Source organism: Gavia stellata, chromosome 30 (assembly GCF_030936135.1).
Source record: "Gavia stellata isolate bGavSte3 chromosome 30, bGavSte3.hap2, whole genome shotgun sequence".
In the NCBI taxonomy this organism is placed as follows: domain Eukaryota; kingdom Metazoa; phylum Chordata; class Aves; order Gaviiformes; family Gaviidae; genus Gavia; species Gavia stellata.
Window position 1 is genome coordinate 7,682,818 of NC_082623.1, and position 7,990 is coordinate 7,690,807.

The window sequence follows — 7,990 nt, forward strand, 5'->3', positions numbered from 1 at the left end:
TATTGAAGCTGTTAAAATGCATGCACTTTTACCTGAAGTCATCTTGCTTTTTCGTTCATTTTAAATGTTCTCAGAATTGTCTTTTTAGACTGTTTTGTTTTCAGTAGCTACTATTTCAGTATGTTAAAACAGTTTTGAAACTTTCAAAATTGAATTTTCAATTAAATTACTTTGGTTTAAAAAGATTTCAGCTTCATAAGGAATAAAATATGCACACATTTTAAGATTGTAAAAACAATGTTAAGATGTCATTAAATAATTTAGCTGAAATGTAAAGTGTGGGACCAAATGTTGTTGCTTTACGTATTAGAATATAGATACAAATCACCAGGCAGCCTTCCTAAGGACTAACAGCTTCTGCCATGTACCCGTAGGAATAGTTTAGAATAACATATTTCTGGGTTAATCCTTGATTAATCTTTGTTTCACAACAACAAAAACCTGCTTCGGAGCCTAGAAATAACAAGAAAACTACAGGTACATCTGAAAATATTATGAAAAATCAAAATCCTGGATTCAGCTGAAGTGGGCAGCAAAACATATGCACTTAATTCTTTTTGTGTAGCAATTTTATGTATAGGCTAGTAGTTTGGGTTCCTTATGCTTTATCTGTTGAGCAGTGAAATTAGTAATAATCTTTTATTGTATGTAACTGACAAATATTCTCTAAAGATCTGAAAGAATATACTGTTTTTTCTCCATATTTGGAAATGGAATCTGTTATGCAAGCAAATTTTCTGAGAATTTAGAATGTCTTTTCTTGCTGGAAAGATATTTCATATGTTTGCGGAATATTGAGTTTTTATAATATATCTGCTGAAATAATGTAAATTAGACCAAATGAAGAACAGAGAAGCTGCTTATAACACACAAATTCCAAATATCTGTTCTTTACAAGAAAGATTATTTTACCATAAGCAGTGTAAAATAATCCATTTAAACATCTCCCAGATACATTAATTAATTATTTTTTGACTGGATACAGAGAATGTCATGCAAAGTCAGTTATTCTTCATTTTAGTTGAGGATTTTACTTACTAATATCTCTTCAGCTACTTTGCAGGAAAAAGAAAATGCAGTCACTGGAAATGCCAACATACATGTGCAGTTTGTAATTTATTTTAATAAGGGGTCGCGGTTTGTACAAGATCTAAATACCTGCCAAGGTTTGTTACTTCAAGATGGCATATTTCTAGTTTTGACTGTTGCTGTTGTGGACATCTTCAACAGATATGCAGACTCGACTCCTAAGCTAGTTACTGAGCAATCAAAAATGAAAATTCCAGTTGTTTCTGAGTATAATGAGACTTCTACTCTCTAGTTTTCTCGGCTATGGCTCACATATAGATCCATGAACTATAGTTTTGCAATCTTGAAGTTAAGATTCAAAATCCACATCAAGCCTAGCCTACCCATGTTCATAGCTTTGCTAATTCCAGAATATGTGATATTTGAATGCTTTACTATAAAAAAATAGGATTTAAATTGATTGTTCCTTGAGACTTTACATGAAAAATAAATTGGTATCTACCAAACATGATTTCCAGTATAGTGGTATGTGTACAGTATCTGACATTGTAGGAGAAGAAATGACAAGAAACTTAAGCAGTAATAATTAGAAATGCTAATTAACTATTGTAAGAATTTCTGCATGTCACAGTGAGTCGTGTAATTAAAATGTCTTGAAGGTGGACAAAAGTCTTTCCCCTTGAACAGGTGAAAATTCAAGTCTGTACTGCCCACATCTAGACTCAAATAATAAGTAATCAGTTAGGACCTCATTATTTTCCAGTACTGTCGTGGGAGGGTTGTGAATCCATGGTGCATCGTATAATCCTTCTGATATCATGAGTGTGTCATGTGGTCTATTGTAGAAATCATCTGCAAAATTACAAAAATACTGTTAATACCATTATAGAAAGCTTACAGGAAATGTAATCAACTAGGAAGGATGTAAAATCATATTTACCTCATACTATACCTGTTTCTGTGAATCAACTGTATATAGTAAATAAAATATAAACAACTTTATGTTCAGCATTAATCCAGTTCGCATAGGAAAAGCAAATGAAAATTAATAAATGCATGTGCTTTGGCTTGTGAATCCTTCAGGTAGCACACAATTCAAAAAAGTAAAAATTGAAAGCTACCAGTTAGCAGCTATTCATAGTAGTGAATATTGATGCTTTTATCTGTGGAACTTTAATAAATGTTTGAAGGCTATATTCTGACATTAGCCATGATATTTGTTATTGGCTAGTCCCATTTACTACAAGTTATATATATACGTATTTATACATATATATGCTTTATTTAAAAGCATTAGCAAGATAAGCTTATTTCTAAATGCCTCTTTCACAAGGTTTTAAAATGTATATTAACCTGTGCTAATAAATGTAATTAATTGTTATCAATTAAACATAATATTTCCTTTTTTTTCAATGCTATTTCCAGTGAAATATATATACATGATGTATTTCTCACATTTATTTTTACTCTGAGTCTTTACTAATCAGTTTTAAGGAGGATGTGGCCTTCAGTGTCTGAGGTATGATATGTCTCCTGAGCAAGAATGTAATTGATAATGATTGCAGATACTTTCAACGGAGCAGCTGAGGACCTGCAGCTTCCAACAGGAAGCCTGTCAATATCGGGTTACCTTAACATGAAGCAAGCATTTGGAACTGTTGGTATATATTATTACTTTCCTTCATAATATTGCTAAGACAATTCTCCAGTTCTTTCTCTGTCAAATACTTCTTCAAGGAGGGTGAGCAATGCTCTGGCCTACCATGTCTGCTTTCTTTCTTCCTGTCATACTTATTTACCATGTGTGCAATCTTATTTTTCTCTAGTACTTTAAATATTTTTCTTTTTTTTTCCTAAGGCAGGTGCTGTCACTTTCCTGCTCTCATCTCTTCAGCACCCCCCCATTCACAGAACAGTATGTCCTAGTCCTTCAGGCTTTTACATTGTCATCAAGTTCTTGATACAGCTCTTCATCTGTACTGTGGCTTCAACTACAATAAACCGGTCTGGCCCCAGCAATTCCAGGAAACGCTGCTGTCATGTCTAGTGACACCTGCATGAAGCCTGGGTTGTATGATTTGGAGTCAGAACTTCAAGGATGTTTACTGGTATGGTTGTGAAAAGCCGATTGCTCAGTTTCAGCATTTCTGACGTTGCTTGACTCACAGCTCTTTTAAATGATAAAAATGTAGGTGGCAGAGTGACAACCAGCTTGAGCCTTGTGGTATCTGAAGACTTCTTAGTGTGACGAATGGTGTAACACGCAACATGTGCCAGATGTGATGTGGTTATTAAAGCAGAGGAACTGCTTCTGTCCATTCTGATCCTTTTTGTATTCCAGCTGACAGCTGCATTTTGCGCCTTGGTTTGATTGCCTTTAGCTGAAATACGGGATGCTATAAAACTTGTTGCTATTGTTTTTCCAGATCCACTCTGTGTCTTTGTACGCTCTCTTTTATAAGAAATACATGATCTTTGGCCTGAGCAAAGTACTTTGCCATAAGGTAACAACAAGTGAAAAGGATTGGAAAATGCATAGGTTGAATTCCATTCATTATATTGTCTCACTTTTCTTGTTCAGCAGTGGGTTTATTTCTATTTATTTAATCTGCTCTTTCCTCTTTTTCTGAATTGCCTTGGGAATAAATAATAGTTATCCTTCAATTTACTTACTGCATAACTGAGTAGCGCTGGGTCTATAGATTGTAAAATATATGTATCAAAAAAAAGAGCTGATTCAATTGAAATACTTATCTTGGCTGCCGTATGTTTAATGCCTGATCTCAAATTTCTGGTGCAGATACTTGCTTTTAACTGAGAATTATTTTTTCTATGTGATAAGTAATAATTTTTTAGTACACCTGTTTGTTACAACAGCCTAAAACAAAAGCATTAGAGGGGAAAGCCTAAAAAGTTGAATTGAAAATTCATTTCTAAGTCTGAGAACGTAAATAATGAACATTTACCTATTTAATGCTTGTCTTGGATCTCATAAAATATTCAAATGTCAAGTCAGTATCATTTGTCCATCATGGCTTTATTAAGCACAGGAAATTTCAAAATTATTAGCTTGTTATTTCATTAGTACAGAGTGTTGGGAGTTTACTCGAAAGTTGAATATTTTTAAATGTATGTTCCAATCCCTGTTATTACCCAGTACTTATATTTAACTTCTATACTGGATAATACTGAGAGATTCAGCAAAAGACTCATACCTTGTGGTATTTTTATTACATACTGTGTCATGAAATGGAATACTCTAGAACTGTGACAAAACTTCATACAATATTCCAAGTATTTCAAATCGGACCACAAGGTTACTTTGACAACTTGAGAAAACCCACATTTTCTATCTTACTTAAAAAAGAATAATGTAACCACTGCCAGAGTTTAAAACTACAGTACAAGGTGAGCATATGCCAGCACTTCCAGGTGCATCATAATTGTCACTTGACTATAACTGATAGTTATTTCCGAATGGTATTTAAAATTGTGTTTTGTTCAAAAGCTGCAAGAGCAGAAAGTGCAAAATAGAATGCGGAAAATAAGAACAGATCTGAAGAAAATCACACTTTCAGGACTCACCCATACGGACTCGCAGGTAGTACAGAGTAACAGATCCGGTGTCCCAGCATGTGCCTGTACTTCGGGCTCTCCCATACCCTCCCTGAGGGGCTGGGCGAAGGCAGGGATGTCTCCATGGAAACCAGTGAAGCTGCACTGGAGTTAGATGTTAGTCGGTATACCCACGCTAGTGCTGACCTCACCTGATTGAGACTAACTGGGTAACATGAGAGGAAGGGGAATGTTACCTGTCAGCAGTTGCTGATCTTACTTCACAGTGGCTTTAAAAAGTAGCTTTTTCAGAATCAGACACTGTACTGGAAGAATTGCTTTAAACAGTTTTCCCCAAGCATATCTTGATTAAAAAGATGTATTAAAAATATCCTCAGGTATGCATGATAGTTATTGTAAAGGACAACTATTTTTAAAACAGTAAGAATAATATTTCTTTACATTTCTGAACTAAAAGGATTTTTTTGAAAAAATTGCTACAGGAATTGAATGTCTTTAATAAGAAAAACCCAGCACAATTAACAGTGTTCTTCCTACAACCTTTTCTGTCCCTAGATATTAAAGTATTTAATTTAGTTTGCCTTGATTCTACCAGGAGTATCTTGGGGGGGAAGGGTTCATGAGGAAGAACAGTCTTCCCTTTTCCTTCCTTACAGCCATGTTAATTTTTAGTTGGAATCTTAAGAGTGGCTTCCTTATTGGGAGGCATTCACTTTGGTGGCCTTCACAGTCTGTCATAGCTGTGGTAGACACTTCTTTTTCAGATGGGCATATGAGATTGCCTAAGAGAGGAATGCATCTTGGGTAGGAGCAGCATCTGACAGGACTGCATGCCCAAAGTCTAAAAGAAGAAACAGAAACATACCCTAATGTTCGTACTGAGCATATACGATTAGCTTAAATTCTGATCTAAAAAAAAGTCAGTTGTACATGCATAGCGTCAAGTCTCCACACCAGATCTTCATCAGTGAAGGTTTTGTCTGTTTACCTGCTGACTACTTACCAGATTGCCAGTCAAATTGCCAGTCAAATCAGAACAGTACAACCCTTAGAAACTGAAAAGTGCCTGTGACTTTTACCCCTTAGCATTGTTACGATATTGGGTGATTCATCCCTGATAATATTGCAGAAGGCTTCTGGCTTGTCTGTCTTCTTGTTGTTGTTGTTTGGGTTTTTTTAAATTTTGTCCTCAGTGTAGCACTTGTATATCTTAGAAAAACAGAAATATCTAGCACTTTCCAAAGACATGAAACCAGGTACAAACTGGTCTATCATATGAGCCAAACAGCAAATAGGATTATGAAGTATTTTCAGACCATAAATGGTATCGTTGGCATACGATCTGCAACAAAGAGAATTGCTATTTTAACCTGTGGTTGATAGGAAATGCTGCAGCTAATCCTTGGAAAGAAAGAGAAGAGTGGTCATCTGTGAATCTATAAATTTAAGAGATGAGAGCTATGTTTCAAGCTGTTACAGAGAGACTTGCAATAGACAGATTAGCTTTGAAAATTCAGCAGCCACAGTCTGTTTAAATGCAAAACCTGGCAAAAACACTTGTTTCTATGGCAGCATATTAAGATCTTATTTCCTTTTATCAGTGGAGGTCTGCAACAGGATGGAGTTGGAAGTAATTCCTCTACCAGAATACTAATCTTTTAGAAATCTGATTGGCTTTGTCTGTTTTTCATCAGCATAGCTTCTAATTCTCTGTTGTTTGCAAGCATGGACATGTTTTTATTTTAATATCCACAGTGCTACATGCAGTGGAAACAAGTTACTCTGCTTTGTAAGTTAACCTGCTCATAAGATCACAAAGTTTTCATTGTGTTGTACTACTAACAGGGGAAGAGTGAGTAGGAATAATGTGTGATAACTTCCTACTTTTATCTTAGGCATTGGTCAGTGATAGAGAATCCTATTAAATTACTTTTACATATCAGCTTCTGGTATGCACTGAATTTCTTTAGCCCATTACAGAGATTCCTGGGTAATGATTTTATGATTACTAAATTCTGTTTACAGAGATCACTTAAAACACTTCTTGTAGAACATCAGCGTACTGTCTTTCACTTAATGAAAGTATAAAATAACTGATGTCAGTGAATGGATTGGTTTAGTTAACAGAAAGGTTAAAGATAAATAATTAACAGTGTAACTGGCTGTTCCAGAACAAGGCTACAAAGCTGATGGCTGTAAAAACACATTAAAAATTTCTATCACTGAATAGTCTGTAGGTCAGCAGGATGGATCCTGCTGATCCAAAGAAATTAATCCATAAGATTTTTGACTATGGATTCTAGGAAACTGTATGAAAGAAGCTTTGGGCACTCATAGATTGCCACACTGGACTTCGTCCTGCCACAGTCTTTCGTCTTGCTGCTCCCAGTAGGTAGTGGGATCTCACTCCCATCAAGTGTTCACGGAAGTCAGTAGTGAATGAACTCTATGGTCATATCCAGAAGGACAATAAAGGAAATGTTTTTCTACCAGCTTAATAGTTTGTGTAAATTGCTGAAAAGATGTGAATGTGTATATCACTCTGGTGATGTTTAGTGCATCTCTGACAGATGGGCAAGCTAACGTGATGCCAGCAAAGAAGAGGTAGTAGCCAAGAGGTTCTGTGTCCTTATCAGTGTGGACCTAACCTGAGTATGAGCAGCAGTAGTCACATTAGTTTCAAGCTCCACTCAGACTAATTTATTGTGCTTCCAGATAAATGAGTTTTCATGCTTAATACTTGGTCAGATATTTCTGTAATGCACTGCAGTGCATTCAGAGGCTGGGTAAAAAAGTTGCAGTGAATAGATGCACTGCTGAAGTTATACTACCTGCTCCAGTAATTAATAATTCCCAACATTCAGCATACACCATGTTGGACTCTGCCTAATAGCTCAAAATCTTCGTGACAGTAGGGCTCTGGACAGATGGAACCAAGGACATTGCATCTATGTAGTTGCCTTAACGACCAAATTTGTAATCACCTCAAAGAATGAAATCAGGTTTGTGTGGCATGACCTATTTTATATAATACCATCTTGACAGGCATTAATTATGTTCTCATCTGTTAATTCTTTATTGTTCAAATCCTGTATCAACTTTCTGTTATTTTACCTGATTTATTAGGGATAGATGCCAGGCTAACTGGTTGAGAGTTACCTGGGTCAACATTCTCTCTTTAAATATTGGCATAATATTAGCACTTTTCTTAATGTTTTGAAATTTCCTCAGTATTGCAAGACTTGTTAAAATTAGTATTAGCTAGCTAATGATGTTGATTTAAAAATATTTATTCCTTATACAATTTATTTAATATTTTTTGTTGCAAATATGTATGTTGGTTGTTCAGCCACTACATTTTCAAATGCACATGTACTTACTGAAG